Source organism: Triturus cristatus, chromosome 1_1, assembly GCF_964204655.1.
Source record: "Triturus cristatus chromosome 1_1, aTriCri1.1, whole genome shotgun sequence".
NCBI classification, from domain to species: Eukaryota; Metazoa; Chordata; class Amphibia; order Caudata; family Salamandridae; genus Triturus; species Triturus cristatus.
Genome location: NC_140579.1, coordinates 84,215,340 through 84,233,090, shown reverse-complemented (window position 1 = coordinate 84,233,090; position 17,751 = coordinate 84,215,340). Strand labels below are relative to the sequence as shown.

The 17,751-nt window shown below is 45.3% G+C and overlaps 1 non-coding gene across 1 annotated transcript; it reads left to right on the top strand.

The window, feature by feature from the left end:
- Positions 1 to 3,231: 3,231 nt before the first annotated feature.
- LOC146869527 (small nucleolar RNA SNORA71) lies at positions 3,232 to 3,360 on the top strand. The gene has a single exon (XR_014959993.1). It is a non-coding gene; the product is annotated as a small nucleolar RNA SNORA71 (small nucleolar RNA).
- The last annotated feature ends 14,391 nt before the right edge of the window (positions 3,361 to 17,751 follow it).

The following is a 17,751-nucleotide window of genomic DNA, read 5'->3' as shown; positions in this document are numbered from 1 at the left end:
AATACCTATTTGGGGATAGATTATATATTTGCCTGAATTCTGGTATTAAAGTGTCTACAGTGCAGTTTACTAGAATAATTTCCGTCTTGTTAACATTAATTTTATAACCCCCTAGATTTTGGAAAGCTGAGAATATTTTTAGAATTTTCAATTGACTAGAGGGTTTGGAATCTAAGAAAAGGGCAATATCATCGGCGTATAATTTTATATTAGTCATGCCAGCTACTGGGACTCTGTCGGTCCGTATATTCCTGATCGCAATCCCCAAAGGTTCAATAAATAGCGCAAATAAAATTGGCGATAGAGGGCATCCTTGGCGCGTGCCTCTAGTGACCAGACATGTCCTAATATTAGAATTGTTAATGATAATCTGTGCCTTAGAATCCATATATAGATGTTTTAAAAGAATGATAAAATCATCCGGGAAATTAAAACTGTGCAAAATAGCAAAAAGGCAGTCCCATGACACTAGATCGAAGGCGCTCTCCGCGTCTAGAAACCAGATTTGAGCCTTCACTTTATTAGTTTTAAAAAAATCTAGTGCTTCCAATACAAACTTTGTGTTTGAGTGGAGATGACTGCCTGCAATAAAACCGCACTGATCGTTAGCTACGAGGTATCCCACTATTTTATTCAATCGGTTTGCTAAAAGTTTAGTAAAAATGTTATAATCTGTATTTAGGAGACTTATAGGTCTATATGAATTTATATTCTCCTTGTCCTTTCCTTTTTAGGTCTCGGCTAGCGATGGCTGCGCTTGCGCAGTCTCGCTCGCGAGACATAATGACTTGGGTGAAGAGGGGCTTGAACCCGCCCCTCTTCTTCCCTGTTCTCCATTGGCTGGCCTAGTAAATGCTGGCCAGCCATTGGAGAAGAGGTCCCGTCACTCTAATCCTGCCCCGTCCTTTTCGGATCGGGGGGCGTGTTTTTTGCGAGAAGTCTCAGGGAGGAGACAACAGCAAAACACGCCCCCCAATCCGAAAAGGACACTCCCTTTCTCCGAGGCATTTTCTGCTGTGCCTCGGAGAAAGGCGGTGGTGTCCCGGCGTTGCTCCCTCACCTGATCTCCTTGTTTTTAGTTTTAAATCGTTCACGGTCTTCGTTCGCCACAATTTGTAACCCGTTCATTTAGTTTCACGTCATTGGTTTGACTAACGCATTATTTTGCATTGTTTATTCCCTTGTATTCAACGATTGTGTTTCACTGGACGGCGCCGTCTAATTCTCATCTCTCTTTCGTTTGCCCGTCTTGAACTAGCGACGCTCTTTCCGCAGCTTTATATTTTTTCTCCCGGCATCCTTTGCCCTCTTCTACCAGCCTCGTCCAACATGGTGGGTCTTATACTGATACCTCTCCGGTCTATAATCCGCTTCCATCCAACGCGGGCGAACGAGGCTGTGGCCCGAGAAGCGGCGAAGAGTCTAGTCTACGGTGCTAACGATTTACTGCCTCGGTTTGGGCTGGATAGTCAGCGGAGGATGGGTCGATGTGTGGTTGGGAAAAGACCCGAGCTGGAGGCCGCTCTTGTCGGAGGGAGGAAACGGTCTCAGTGGGTCTGCCGGTGCATGGCAGAGGATGCAGCTGATCCAGAGTAGAGGTTCAGAAAGAGCGTATTGTGTGTGTTGTTGGTTTTCAATCTGTTGGACGACACAGTCGTTCGTGACAGTGGCGATCCATGTACAACATAACCAGTTCATTTATTCTGTGCTTAATACTTTATTCTTGATTTTGAGAAGTATAGAATTGTAACGTTTCTAATTATTAGATTGTCGATCCCACAAATCTTTGATTACCGCTCATGGTAATGGGTTGTGTTGCGTTTATGCCACCCTGCGAGTTTGCTGAACAGACAGTTGCGTTGCACGCTTTAAGGAGGCGAGCGGTCTTGTCTGTCAGGTCTACATCGCTGTTTATTGACCGTGCTATGTTTCCTCATTCGTAATGTTAGAAGTCTTCTCTTTTGCATTTATCTTGCTTTATTGAGGACTGCAGTCCAAAATATGTATGATGGTGGCTGAATAATCTGCCAGAGATTAGTTACAGTTAAATACTGCACGTTTGTGACCGATGTGTTCAGCTACTCTTGACAGCACGTTGAGTTGGAGTACGCCTGACAGTGATATGATTTGATCGAGTGGTTGGTGAGCTTGGTACCTATAACCTGTGACCCTCTCTCTGCCTTGGGTACCCGTGCGGAAGTGAGCGGTCTGATGTCCGGTGTTTTTTTTTTTTTTTTGTGCTCCGGTTTGTTTTCAAATGGGTGTGTTAGTGTTTTTCCAGTTTCATTGTCGTTCTGTGAGTGAAATCATCTACACTCAATTTGGGACAGTGAATGTTGGTCTATATTTATTTTTTATGGTGCCGTTCGTCCTATTTATTGTGAGAAATACAGTCGGTGCTTTAATTTTTCGTGTATGTTGATTTGGTCGTCATTACATTGATTTGTTTTGCAATGTATCCCTTAGCCCCGGTGGTTACATTGATAATAAAAATAAGTACTGGGTTTGTGGACTTATGCCTGTACCTAAATGACTGTTCCATTTACTGGTTTTGTGACGGATGTCCCATGCCCCTCCTCTTCAGCGCCATATACTGCAATATATGGTTTATTTGGCAATCTTTGTAATGTTTAAATTGAACCTCTTGCGAATGTTTGACTTTTAGACAGTGTGATCATTTCTTGTGGACTCTTACATTAAAACAGGGCTATTTTGCTTAATAATATATTGAGTTCTTATTTTCTAAAACCACATGTGAGTGATATCCTCGTAATGTCCGTAACACGTGCCTGCCCCAGTAAGGGTATCGGGCAGCTCGGTTGCACAGATAGCCGCATCTCAATACTTTCACTTGAATTTCCACGAGTTTAGGTTGCTTTCAGCACGTTAAAATGAGTATAGCTTCGTTTTATTAGCATGGCCTTGCAGCGCTCGAAGCTAAACTGCAAATAGAGCTACTTTGTATCTTTGGGGTTCTCACTTGTGGGGTTTATTGGGTAATGTCTAAAATAATCACGGAGCAGTCAGTTGGTTTCCCAAAATGCCCCTTTTGTGAAGATGTTCTTGGGAATTTAGAACCATGCCCCGTCTGAATAGAAGTATGACTTTCTAGGTCGCGTGTAAGTAGTTTTTCTATAGAGGGCCTAAAGTGTCTATTTAATGTAAATAACATTGGTGTGCTCCCACTCGCCATTTGGTATCAGGAGGATAGATCGCCTCGCACTCATGTGAACCTGCATCGAAAGTGATCATGGCCCTATTAGTGACCTGGTCATTGATACTGCAGGGAGAGAAATGTTGGAAGCTTTTCCCGTGTTTGAGGGGTTATACATCCCTATCAAACCCTGTGACTTTCAGACACTACTTTAGCTGTTATACTTGCACTCTGCAGTCTGAGATTTGTTAACTACACTATGGGCTGCATTGACGTTTGAACATATTTTTTATGCATAATGACTTATGCCTATTTCCAGGGACGCGTGAGGACTAAGACCGTGAAAAAGGCCGCCCGGGTCATCATCGAGAAGTACTACACCCGGCTGGGCAATGACTTCCACACCAACAAGCGAGTGTGCGAGGAAATCGCCATCATCCCCAGTAAGAAGCTCCGCAACAAAATTGCAGGGTAAGGAACCTTTGACCGCGCTACTGGGTATCTGTGTGCTTGATCTTGGATGGAATACGTTGTTGGAATGGACATCATGTGTCGCCTAGAGTGCAGTTGTATCTGGTGTGGCTACACTGGACTAATACAAGAGGCGTACTGGAATTTGAACGCACATAGAAAGTAACATGGCTTTGGTGAAGCAGTCTATCTCCAACCAGATGTATTGGTTTGCAAATACGTATGTGTGAACTTAAAACACTGAGTGTCATGACTGGGGGGTTTAGGCAGGTCGCAACTTTGGTATATATTGCTGGTAGCGCTGCACATAGCATTTATTTTCATGTTTTGACTAAACTGTTTGATTCCAACTAACAAGCATTTACAATGCAACGGTCTCGGCATTCTTAAAGTTAGAGCTATTGGCATTGCTCATGACAATGCCGTTTCTTTAAATGTTTTAAAAACAAAAACATAAACAAAAATAATGTCATGAGCAATGCCAATAGCTCTAACTTTACCAATGCCGAGACCATTGCATTGTAAATGCTTGTTTTAAAATGCTAACCACCACAGCTGAATGGAAAGAGTCTGGCGGGGAGCCTCCTTGGAGTAGGTCGTTCAATAAAAATAAAAGTTCTTTATGTAGGGTTCCTCCAAATTTTTTAAAAAATTCAATAGGAAGACCATCATCACCGTATGCCTTACCGTTGGCAAAAGAGCTAATTACGTCATCTAATTCTGACATTGAGAAGTCCTCTATGAGGCATTTCTTGCCCCCATCATCTAATTTCGGTATTGCCAGATGCTCTAAGAACTCCCCAATGGAATCAGATGAAGCCCCTTCGGCCGCTTGATAGACTCCCTCATAGTGTTTTAAAAACAACTCGCCAAGAGAGGCTGTGGTCTTAGCATATGATTTGGTGATGGGATTAATTAATTGATCTATTCTATTGCGAGCCTGCTTTTCTTTGGCTTGCCAGGCCAAGAGCTTGCCTGTATATTCGCTCTCCTCATAGATCTTCTGGGCATAGAGATTGCTATTAGTTTCACCTAGGATGTAATAAAAAGTCCCTCATCCTGCCCTTAGCCTCGTAGAGTTTTTGCCCTGAGTGCGCTGATCTAATCTTGTGCCAAAGCATCACACTGGTATGGACTGTACTTCCCAGTCCGTGGTGTCCCGCCCAGATTGGATGGTGTACTTGGTTTATCCTGATGATCTTAAACGGCCAGAGTCCAATTTCAACCAGAGTCCCAGAATGCATTGGAGCAGCCTCCCAGTAATCATGTGGCATTCATGGACCTAAGGGTGAGGCTGTCTGAAGAAAACATCCTCTTCCCCAACTACTCAAGCCTTTCCAAATCCCTATTTGCGAGGGCCGTAGGAAAGGAATTAGGATTGACTGTTGGCAGAGGCCAGTCCTACCAGGCTCTCTGGAGTAGTGTACTACTTTAAGAATTACAGGGTCACCAGGAGTTGGCCTATGGCGACAGACCACCTATCTATTCACTGAAGGGCGTCATCAAGGTTTTTCCGAAGTGTCCATGAGGATATAAGTAAGTGCCTCATTAAATGTTAACAAAAGGATCTGAGAAGAATGTCCAGGCCTAGAACTCAGTGGGCATATTAGTCTTTACTTCAATTGAAGGCAATTGCAGATCTAGAAATTTGGCTGCCTTTATACTTACCATGGCAAAGGACGTAGACTTCTGTAGCAGAATCAGATAGGACTCCAGTCCTGAGTTAGGAGACGAGTCGAGCCCACTGGCCTCTTACAAGTTCATAAAGAAGTTGCCATCATTTTGTGGGGGAAAATCATACCCGCCAAAAATGGGTTGGCTCTAAGAATTTGTTGTGCTGGAGGGTTACCTCTAGGCAAAGGCAATGTCTAATCTAAGTTGGAAGGAATGTGGGCCATGTGCGTAGGAACTGAACTCATGTGCAGCTTAAAGGTCAGGATGGATTTGGTACGGAGTCGGACAGAACTATAGGCTCAAAGTCTTTCTCTGACATCTGTGGCGCCTGGGCTAGTGTTGACATGACAGGAACTGGCCTGGATTGGAGCGCTGGATGTGAAATGAGCTCCAGGATCAAAGCTGATCCCGAAGCAGGCACCAAGAGCAGACCAGCCAGTGGTAACCAGAATAGAGGCCTCTGCAAATCCGTGAGGCCCAAAGGTGCGCAGTGGGAACAGGTAGGCTGCTGAAGGTGTGAAGCATGGCATCCTTAAATGCCTCAATTCGTTGCAGCGGCGTCGACAGACCGTGAATCTTGGGGTGCATCTGAATCAGCTGCGGAACTGGCTCCTCGGCATAGGCCCAGGTGCATCTTGGATATCACGCGGAATAGGGGGCCCCCTGTCCGGGGGCATACTCCGGTTCGCCCTAGACGTTTAAATTCAATACATTCTTATGCAGTACTTGTTTTCGATGATCTTTCTCAGCGTTTTGTCAACAAAATCTCTTCCAAAACTTCTTCTTTTCATAGATTGGAGAGCCTTCAGCTAAGCTTCTAGATCCAAAAGTGGAAAAAAAGAATATGAAGATGGCAACAACGTGTGGAAGCTTCCTGGGAGTATGAAATCACGAGAGCCGGGATTAGACACCAAATGATGGGATAGTCAATGCCCAAAAATAGCATAAAAACAAAAAGAGAAGAAGGACTACAAGTACACTGGAGAATTCCTGACCCAAAAACTAGATAGTGGAATAATGCATAGCATGTGAATCCAGAAAAGATTCATGCTGCAACAGTGGACTTCAAGTGATTTCAGATGATGTTTGGCAGCATACAGCTTGGCTTCATTGTCCCAGATTGCCTTCAGATTCATCAGAGAACACTACCTGCATGACTCTGTCATGTCTCAAACCTGGACACCAGAAGTACATGTTGTGGGGATCCATCACAGACATTAGTTTGCAACAATCCCTACAAGGTTGAAAGCCTGTGTTTTTAGGAGGTGGCACTTACCTTGCACACCAGAAAGTTTTACGAAAAGATACTGGTCAACGGATGAGGAAAAGGAGCTAGCTCCGGATTCACATGAGAAGGCGTGGAAAAAAGGGACTGACATTAGCATGCAGGGTTAGCGCTTATGTGTGGCTCCGGCGTCAGTTCGAGGGCGGGACTAACTTGGCGCAGCCACACTCCACCTGCAGGTGTGCAGTAGCAATGCTGAGAAAAATTTCCTGATCCAGATTGGTGCCTGTGGGTATTCACAAGGTGAGGAATATGCTTTTAGAAGTAACAATCAGAAGTCAATGGGAGAGCTACTGATGCCAAAAGCAGACCTGGCACCCAAGAGACTCCCATAAAGATGTCTCTTGACAGTGGACTCATCCACAGAGGCAAGAGCATCCTGTGCTTCCAACAAGACGAAATGCGTTACTTACCTGTAACTGCAGGTATCCAGTATTGGTATCTTTCATAGATTCACATGCCGGAATCATTCCCCGTCGTCAGGATGGGAGTCCCCGGTACATAAATAAAGTAATGTCTCATAAGACATAGAGAGTAATAGGCCTAAGGCCTCACATTAGTAACATATCCAGGTCCTTTTGTAATGAGGACCAAACTCTAGAGAACAACCAATCAGCTGTCACCACCCTCTGGAACTTTCCTGGCAGGAGCTCTAGTCCCTCAGATTTTCGTAAGCACAGTGCTATATAGATGTACAACTAAGAGTACTAGGTGAGCCCTTCCAAGGGAGGCGGGTGGGTTGCATGTGAATCTATGAAAGATACCAATACTGGATAACTGCAGTTACAGGTAAGTAACGCATTTCTTATCCAGGTTGGATTTCTTTCATAGATTCACATGCCTGAATCAGAATAAAAAGCAACGATAAGCACATTTCCTTTTGTAAAGAATGCAAAAGTTATAGAAATAACAGAGAAATGTGCGTATAGAGAGAGATAGAGGTTGGTGGGAAGGAAGGAAGGCGCACCTTTATTTAAATAGATGACGCAGCACCGCCTGTCCCACTGCAGCATCCTTCATTAGCTCCGAATCCAATCAGTAAAGCTTGGTAAATGTATGCGGCGTCTTCCATGTTGCCGCTCTGCAAATGTCAGTTATAGGCACGCCCGCAAACAATGCCATAGAAGTAGAAACTGCCCTAGTGGAATGGGCACGAATTCTTGATTGTAAAGGTTGACCAGCTTGTTGGTGACAGAAGACAATAGACCCAGAAATCCATCTAGAAATACTCTGTTTTGTAAGGGGAAAACCTTTCCTAGGTAGACTGTAAGCCATGAAAAGTTGGTTGGACTTGCGGAAAGCTTGTGTCCTGTCAAGTTAGAATTTAAGGCAGCGTTTCAAATCCAGTGAATGTAGAGCTCTTTCCGCTGCTGTTTGGGGATTTGGAAAGAAAGTCTTTAGAACAATAGGTTCGTTAAGGTGGACGTCCAACGGGACTTTGGGTATAAATTTTGGATTAGTCCCTATCGTTCTTGAATTGAAGGAATGGGTCTTGTATTGTGAATGCGTGAAGCTCACTGACTCGTCTTGCGGATGCAAGGGCGGAAGAAGTGCAGTCTTCCAGGAGAGAAACTTGAGGTCAGCTCTGTGTATCGGCTCAAAAGGATGTCTCATAAGTTGAGCAAGGACTGTGTTGAGCTGCCATGTTGGAGGTGGAGACTTTTCAGGAGGGAAAGTCCAAAATAGACCCTTGCGAAATTGTTTGATCAGACTATTTGACCAAAGAGAAGGTCCTATAGAAGACCTCCTGAAACGGCAAATTGCCGCCAGGTGAACTTTGATGGAAGCGCGGGCGAGGCCTGAAGTTGCTAGATGGAGAAGGTATGGTAACATTTCTTCAGGAGAGGATGTGAGGGGATGCACCTTAGCCGATCTACACCAGATACAGAATCTTTTCCATTTGGAAGAATAAGTTCTATTTGTAATATCTGCTTGAGCGCGAGATAGAACTGGCCTGCAGTCTGGAGGAATGTTTAGGGCCTGAAATTCGTGGAACTCAGGAGCCAGGCGGATAATTTGAGAGATGCTGGATCCGGGTGTTGGACCTGTCCTTGGTCCATTGTGAGGAGAGGTGGAAACAGTGTCAACGGAATCGGAGGCTGCAAGGAGAGGAGATGGAGTTCCGTGAACCAATGTTGGTGAGGCCATGCTGGCGCTATTAGAATCAGTGTGCAGGGCTCTGCCTTCATCTTCCTGAGGACCCTTGGAATCAGGGCAATCGGTGGAAAGGCGTAGGCAAATACACCGAACCATGCTATTGAAAATGCATTCCCCAGAGACCCCTGTTGGGGATGCCAGCTTGTGAAGGGTTGGCATTTGGCGTTGCGTGTGTGGCAAACAGATCCAACAGTGGTTCGCCCCACTGAGATAAGATGCTGTTGAGAGTATCTTGGTTCAACTCCCACTCGTGGCAGGTTGTCTGCAGTCTGCTTAGTGAATCTGCCAATGTATTGTCTTTTCTTAGAACATACTCCGCTTTCAGGGAAATTTTGTGTTGAAGTGACCAGTTCCAAATTTTTTGAGATTCGAGGTAGTGCATCGTCGTTGCGTTGTCCGTTCTGACGAGCACCAGTGAAGCTTTTATCCTGGGAAGGAAAGCCAGGAGGGCAAAATATACAGCTCTCAGCTCTAGGAGGTTTATCTGCAATTTTCGCTCGGAAGATGACCACTTCCCGCTGATCTGAAGCTCCTGAAGGAAAGCTCCCCAACCTTCTAGAGACGCATCCGTGGTTATCACTTGAGGAGAGGCTTGAGTTAGAAAAGGTATTTTGTGGATGAGACCACCAGTTTAGAGAGGCGACCATCTGAGGAGTCACCTGTATGATGTCGTCGAAGGATCCGCTGATTTGAATCCACTGAGTGGAGAGAACCTCTTGGAGAGGACACATGCGGAGGCGACAGTAGGGTACCAGGAGAATGCAGGAGGACATCATTCAGAGGAGGGATTTGAATAGGCGCACTGGAAGAGACTTTCTTTTCTTTATGCGCTCTGCTAATTGCTGGAGTTTTTGTTGCTGTTTCTGTGATGGGTAAGCTTTTTTCAGACTGTATCCAGGACAGCGCCCAGAAATGTTATTCTTTGTGAAGGTTGCAGGACCGACTTGTCTTGGTTGAGAGTGAGACCCAATTTTCTGTAAAGCCGTAGACAGGCTCTGTAGGACTTCCTCGCGCCGGCGAGCGAGGGTGCCTTGACGAGCCAGTCGTCGAGATAAGGAAAGACTTGGTGATGCTGCTGCCTGAGGTATGCAGCCACTGGTGAAAGACACTTTGTGAATATGCACGGAGCTGACTTGAGTCCGAAGGTCAGAACTCGAAACTGGTAGTGCCTGCCGGCCAAGGAGAACCTCCGAAACTTTGTGTCTTTTGTGGATAGGAATATGAAAATAGGCATCTTGGAGATCCAAGGATACCATGTAGTCTTTCGCATTGAGAAGCTGCAAGACTTCTTGAATGGTGACCATGCAAAACAACTGTTTCTTCAAGAATTTGTTTAGACTTCTCAAATCAGGATTGGCCTCCATTTCTTTCCCTTTTTGCGCACCGAGAAGAATCAGGAGTAAAAACCTTACCCTCTTTGATGAACAGGAACCCTTTCTATGGCTCCCTTCTGGATCATTGATGATATTTCCAGGAGTAAGAGGTGCAAATGTTTGTGAGCCATAGTTTGAGGAGGCGTCGGTGGAGGAGTCTGCACAAATTCTAGAGAATGTCCAAACTGTACCAGTTGGAGAACCAACGATCTGTTGTGATTTGTTTCCAATTTTGAAGATAGTGGGATATCTTTCCTCCTACATTGGAGATGTAACTGGGATCGGCGGTAGAGAGAGGTCATTGGCGTCGGGCGAAATCCTTCTGTCGTCCGGCCCTTCCGCGAAAGGAAGACTTGTTGTATGAAGTCTGTGTCTGTTGCCTTTGCTGAAATTGTGGTCTGTATTGTTGGTTAGAAGAGGAATAGGTAGGATACCTATACTGATGGTAGCCTCCTCTGTAAGAAGATTGTCCTCTACCCCTTGAGCCTCAAAAAGGGGGTGTTTTATATTGAAGGGTACCCAGAGCTCTGGCTGAATCTGTATCCTTCTTGATCCCTTGGAGGGCTTCATCTATATGAGCTCCAAAAAGGAGTTGTCCATCATAGGGCATGTCAAGAATTTTGGTCTGGATTTCAGGCCTGAATATTGTTGCCTAAAGCCATCCTCGGCGCCTTAGGACCGCCGCCTCAGCCAGCTGGCGGAAACCAGTGGATGCGATGTCCATCGCACAGTCTATAATTTCAGAAGCCGATCTTTTGCCCTTTAGCAACACCTTTTTTGCTTCCTCTTTAGACTCCTGCGGCAGGGTCTCAAGGTAGGGTGCAATGTCTGACCACATCTGCCTGTTATAGCGTCCCAATAATGCCAACGAGTTAGACGCCCTTACAGTTCACGCCGACATGGATGAAAAACGTTTCCCAATATTGTCTAAGCGCCTGCCCTCTTTATCCGGATGTGCTGACAGTGGGGCAGATGGTTTTTTGATCTGCGTTGAGCTGCCTGAGTAATCACCGAATCAGGGTTGCCTATAAGGCAGGCTGGAGCGTTGTCAGGAGCTCTATATTTTTTATCCAACCTTGGCAAGACTGGAGTAACTGTAGAAGGGCTTTGCATTATTTTTAAGCTTTGATCCCAGATATAATCTATGATAGGCATAGATCTAACAGATTTCTTGAAAGGTTCCTTGAAATCGTAAAGGAAACAGTCCTGTTGGTGAGAAGGCATTAGTAGTTGAAAACGTTGTGCCGCCCTTTCCAGGAGGTTTTGGAATCCTCCGATATCTTCTGGAGGCGAGTCTGCCTGAGGAGGTAAAGGCGACTCTGGAAGAGGGATAACATAGCCATCCCATTCGTCATAATGAGACTGGGTATCTCGAATTTCCCCTTCTTCTTGTGGCTCATCCTCCTCATCGTCCGTAGAGGGAGGCGGCGGCACAGGCAGTTCAATGGCAGGAGGCTGCGGAGGTGGAACTTGCGCCATCTGAGGTGGAGAGAGAACTGGAGCAGGAGACCGAGCAGAGGTAGGGAACCTCTTTTTGTAGTCTGAAATCATGAACTGCAGGTCAGAGACCAGGGCTGAAGGAAGACATACCATCTGAGGCTGCTGAGGATGGGTTTGTTCTTGATAGTACGCCTGTTCATCCATATCTTGATCTTCATACTCAATCTTCCTGATATTTCACATTGAGTTCAGAAGGACTTCTTGCAGCCCGAAACATACTGTCCTCGTCTGAATCATCATCTTCAACCAATAGATGAGAGGGAAGCAAAGATTGGACCCTACTGGGTGATGTCAGGGAAGGCGTCAGCCTCTGCTTGCTGAATTTCTGTTGAAAATGTGCACTTTCTGTCCTAGATTTAGGTGTTGTCGACAAGGCTGTCATTGGTACACTCGTCGTCGTCGATGAAGATTCATCGATGGTCATACAGGGCACCGTCGCTGATGAAGGAACTCTCGTCGACGAAGTCGTCGATGGAAGGGTCGTCGACGGTATACTCTTCGTCGACGTTCGTACCATCGTCGACGAAGCACTCATCGTCACGCTCGTGGTCGAGCGAGCCGCCGACACTATCTTTAACGTCAACGAATATTTCTTGACCGTTCGATGACAAAGGGGTATGTGCCGTCGACGAAGACGTCGTCGACGAAAGAGATGCCGACGAGACAAAGTATGGAAACTGTCGTCGACGAAGTTACTCCAGCAGCTGTATGAGGAGATCTTGTCATCTAAGCCATCGTCGACTACCATCTTAGTCAACGAGGCTGAGGAAGGCTTTTTAAAGGTGTGTTTCACCCTCGGCGGAGGGGTTAGAGGGTCTGAAGCTGTAGTTTGCGATTTTTGAACTGGAGGAGACTCCCTGGCTGGCAAATCCTTAAGTTTTGAAGCCTTTTTGTGCGTCTTCTTTTGAGGTTGCTGCGAAGAAGGACCTGGAGAGACATCTCTGGGCCTTTTCTGAGGTGTTCTAGAAGAGGATTTCGATGAGGTCTCACTCTCCTCAGAGGTCTTCTTTGTCCTTAAGCCTCTGCAGCAAAGTCAAACGCCTTCCCTCATGGTCTTTTATCGTTTTTGTAGAAAAGGTACGACATACCTTGCAGTCTTTAGGTGAGTGGTCCGGATAAAGACAGTAGAGGCAGTCTTTATGTTGGTCATCGACGTGTAACCTCTTCTTTTTGCAGGTACCACAGGGCCTAAAAAGGCCTTTTTTAGGAGTGTCTGACATGAAGAACTTCACATAGCCTCAAAGCTTTTCTGTCCGACCTTAATCTGGCCCAAATATGTGATGGCCCCACCCACGATAAGGGTTCCATCCTCGACCTAGTAATTGCCAAAACAGACTCTACCCAGCTAGATTCGATCCTCCCCTGCGATTGGTCTGACCATCACATAATTACTTTCCACATCAACAAGGAAGTCAAGCCACTCTCTATCCAACCAATGAGAACGAAAATTTGGAAGAGGAACCTAGAAAACATCACCCCTGCCTCTCTCACAACCGCTAGTCACACCCTCACACCCCCACTGGAGGGTCTAAAGGATGTACATGTTCTAACCAACCACTACTTCAACTCGATGAGTCAGGTACTAGATAACCTAGCCCCACTACAACTGAAAAGAACCACCGCAAAAGGATCAAACCCCTGGTATGATGGTAGGCTAAATGAAGACAGAAGATCTCTAAGAACAGTTGAAAGACAATGGAGAGCTGCTCCATCTGCTGCCCACCTCAAATTGCTAAGAAGTAAAAGAAACTCCTACTATAGAAAGATTAGACGATCGAAAGCTGACTTCATTCGTCAACAATTGGACCAAGCCAAGAATCGTCCCAAAAGACTATTCGAAATAATCAAAGCCCAATCCAAGGGCGTCTCCCACTCCCCCCAAGCTGATCCCGAAACACTGCCCAATTGTGAGGATCTTGCATCATTTTTCTCAACTAAGACTGAAAACTTAAAGACAGTCCTACTTAATGATCTATTATCACATACTGGCCCAGTGGTGCTCCGTCCACACCTAGCATCTCGATAATATCCCCTCCAAAGCCCGCACTCAAGAACAATGCCTCCTGGACCGACTTCAGCTGCTACAATGAAGAAACTATTTTAAAAATGATCACAGCACTGAATCCTTCCAATCACTTCACAGACCCTCTCCCAGCAACCCATTTAAAAACCTTCACGCCATTGCTATTACCCCTATGGACCAGGATTATAAACACTTCTCTTTCACAAGGAACCATCCCAGACATCCTCAAGGTGGGTCAGATATCCCCCATCCTAAAGAAACCTTCGGCGGACCCAGCTGACCTGAATAACTATCGCCCAATTTACAACATCTCGACCCTCGCCAAACTGCTAGAAAAATGTGTTCACGTGCAGCTTAGTAATCACATAGACCACTTCAACTTGCTAGATCAATTTCAATTGGGCTTTCGATCTGGGCACAGCACAGAATCAGCCATGACTCACATAATTGATGACGCGCTGCAAATCTTGGATCAAAACAAAGGATGCCTGCTAATCCTGCTTGACTTATCCTCAGCCTTCGACACAGTCAAACATGACAATCTTCTAGACCTGCTGAAACACAGGATGGGACTATCTGGTACTGTGTTAAACTGGTTCACGTCCTTCCTCCAAAACAGAACACAAAGATTCAAGATTAACCAATCGCTCTCCAACCCCTCTCCGGTCACTCTGGGAGTACCCCAGGGTTCATCCCTTTCCCCGACACTCTTCAATATGTTTATGGAACCTCTCACTGAGCTACTCAATTCATCTAACATCCAATATCACATGTATGCCGACGACACTCAACTCTACATTAAGGTCCACTCACTTGATGACATCAAGTCCCTTAATTCAACACTCCTTAAAACACAGATCTGGCTGGCAGAAAATCATCTAAAACTAAACAGTCTAAAAACTGAATTTCTACTAATCGCCCCTCCCAACCAAACGGCCACCATCCTTGAATGGATGAAGCACATTACAGCATTCGATGGTCAACCTATCATCATTGACTCAGCTAAATCACTGGGAATAACCTTGGACAATAAATTAAATATGCAGAAGCACATCAGCGCTGCAACCAAAGGAGCTAATTTCCAGATTAACACCTTGAGAAAACTGAAACCCTTCATACCGCCCAGCGACTTTAAACAGGCAGTTCAATCTCTAGTAATTCCCAAAGTGGATTACGGAAGCATTGCTCTCTGCGGCCTACCCAGATCAACGACCGCTCCTTTAAGAGCCACACTCAATACAGCTGCTAGGCTCATCACAGGCTCCAAAAGAAACAGCCACATCTCCCCTGACCTTCGTGCCCTCAACTGGCTTCCTTTTGAGGCCAGAATTCAAATGAAAATCGCTTGTATGACGCATAAGGCCTTGCATCACAAAACACCGAGATACCTAGCGGAGGAATTGGTACTTTCGGGTGGTAACAGATCCACTAGGAGCTCCAGCAATCTTCTACTTAAACCACAACGGTTCTCCAAGAAGAAAACTTACTACCGCTCCTTCTCGGGAATGGCTCCCAGGATTTGGAATGCCTTGCCACATGAAACGAGACTTAATCCATCCGCAGCATTTTTCAAAAAAGAAGTGAAATCGATTCTTCTATCCAAATTCACTTGACTCTGATATTCCCATGTTAATACATGCTATTCGCTATGCTCATCTTTATTGTATTAACCTACTATACGTCACCTATATGTTTTTGTTTTTTGTTGTTGATTCTCTGTACTGTAAAGCGCTCTGATACCTGCAAGGGTCTTGTTCGCGCTATACAAAACTGCTAAAATAAATAAATAAATAAATAAACATACACTATCCCTGAATATTACATGGAAGCACATTTAGAATTTGGACCAGTGTGCCTCTGCAGTGTGGGTGACCTGGCCAAAAAGGACATGAAAAAGCTGAAATTGAATCATAAATCCAAAGCTGTTCTAATCAGGGGCCCCGGAAATAAGTTTGGCCCTGGCACTCAAAATCATTTAGATGTCCCTGTGCATTTGGTAAAGTTTTCATGTTAATCGCAGCACCCATCATGAGCTGCAATTAACACGAAAACCTTAACAAATGCACACAATCCCCCCGCAGCCCAACCGTATTAAGAAAAGAAATACAGCAACATAGCTGCCAAGGTTTGAAATTGCAATGTGGGATGTTTTAATAATTTCACTGTCATTATTAGTGCCATTTAAACAGGGCCGGCTTTAGTGCTGGTGGCGCCTGGTGTGACAATGTTCGTTGGCGCCCCAATGGCCACCTCTGCCACGGATACTCTCATTACCAACCTTTAACAGTGAACCTCAAGTCTCCATAACCCCTCTCTCCTTCATATTTATTTTGTTTAATAGCGCCACTCATACCAGTGTAAGGTGTTAAGCACTTTACATAGAGTACACATTGCACAGAGACACTGAATCATAGTGTGTAAATCAATGTATAGGAAATGTTACATCAGACAGAGGAATAAAATGTCTCTTAACAGAGCTGGGCTGCTAGGGTTTTAAGCAAACGTTTGTAGTGATATTTGGCTCCGCACACACGCGCGGTGTGGTTCGTGGCGCACATAGCCATGACTGCAGCGCACACAGACCCTACACTGCCGCACACAGAGGAAAATAATTAGAGGGAACATTGGACAAGACCCACTGGTTGTTCCTACAACATAAGGACCAAACGTGAAATAAAGATACCTCCTACCTGTATGACTCTTGTATGAAGACCCAACCCTCCGACTACAAAATAGATCTTGAATCTCAAGTGAGGGGAGTGGAAACAGGGCTCCTTTAGTTAGTCGTGGAACCATTTTAGTTAGTAAGAAGCTGCTCATTAGTCTTCCAGAGCACTTCCATTTGGTGGATGGTAGGAGTGAGGGATGGGACTGCAGACTCTTGTGAAAGGCCAGAAAGCCCTTCGGTTATACCTGCCTATTGGTATTTTCCAGATTATGCCTTTGATGAACTGATGGCAGTCAGGTGCAGTAGCCCCACCTATTTGTGTCTCTTTTGTGGGTTCTCCAGAAAGCAGACCATTCTGCTGTGATGAGCATCACTCTATGCAACACCTGAATCAACGCAGGGCCTGGAGGCTGGATCTTAGAGTCCTCCTTCCACCAGGGTTGTGTGAGATCTGGGCCACCCTTTTCAGTAACCACCATGCCGTCAGAAGATATCAGTCTCACTGGTCAACTGGTGCCTTTCAGAATCAGTCCCCAAGAAGGAAAAAGTCACAAGAACAAAAAAAAACTTCAGTAGTAACTGGAGCTGAATCCAGAGAAATAAGGAATCCCAGGAGAAAGGAATTGGATGATCAACAGGAGAAGCACTGAGCTGATGAACCAGGATTTGGAGCTACGCAGCTGTCTAATCACCCCAGGGCTAGTTAATTCTCATCTACAGTTGTGACGCAGAGGGAAGTTTGGTGATTACGGCCCATCTTTTTCCCCAGTTTAGCCAGCCTATCCCATGCATAGCAGGTACATCTTACCGTTTGGACTTTTGCCACATGGGTGCATGACCTTCAGCCCCAGACCAGTACTAAGTGAAACCGGGGCTGCAAGTTCTGCTCAATGTCACAGCTTGGTGGTTGCTAGTGTTGAGGAAGCAGTAATGGACAAACTGCGCCTGGGCCTTAAGGTAATATACTTCAAAGTTGGGAGTTCAAATCCCCAATGATTGTATGGCAATTGCATCTTGCTCCACCCTATTCAGGGATGTCCCCCTCCCCCACAGATTTGTATCAGCTGAGAATACCCAAATCCAGCTTTATTTAGTGGGACCTGGATATTATGAAATAGCTAGAACAGTTAAGGGAGAAGCAACATTTTCATAAGGTAAGTCCCCGTCACTGATATCAGCACTTTGATCCATCTATCCATTTATTACCTTGGTCATGCACTTCCCATAGTTATCACTAATTAATATAAACGGATCCAAATGACACTCATCTCACGGGAATCTTACAGGTTCCAATTGCCACCTTAGTGGTACCTGCAACTCCGAGTTAGTCGTCCACCTGGTTAGGGACATCATTGCAGACTTGGATCTATTGATTTTTAATCTAGACCATTCTCCTAATAGTTATTTCAGTAGTTATAGGATGAAGATTACAAGCAAGGTCCTTAA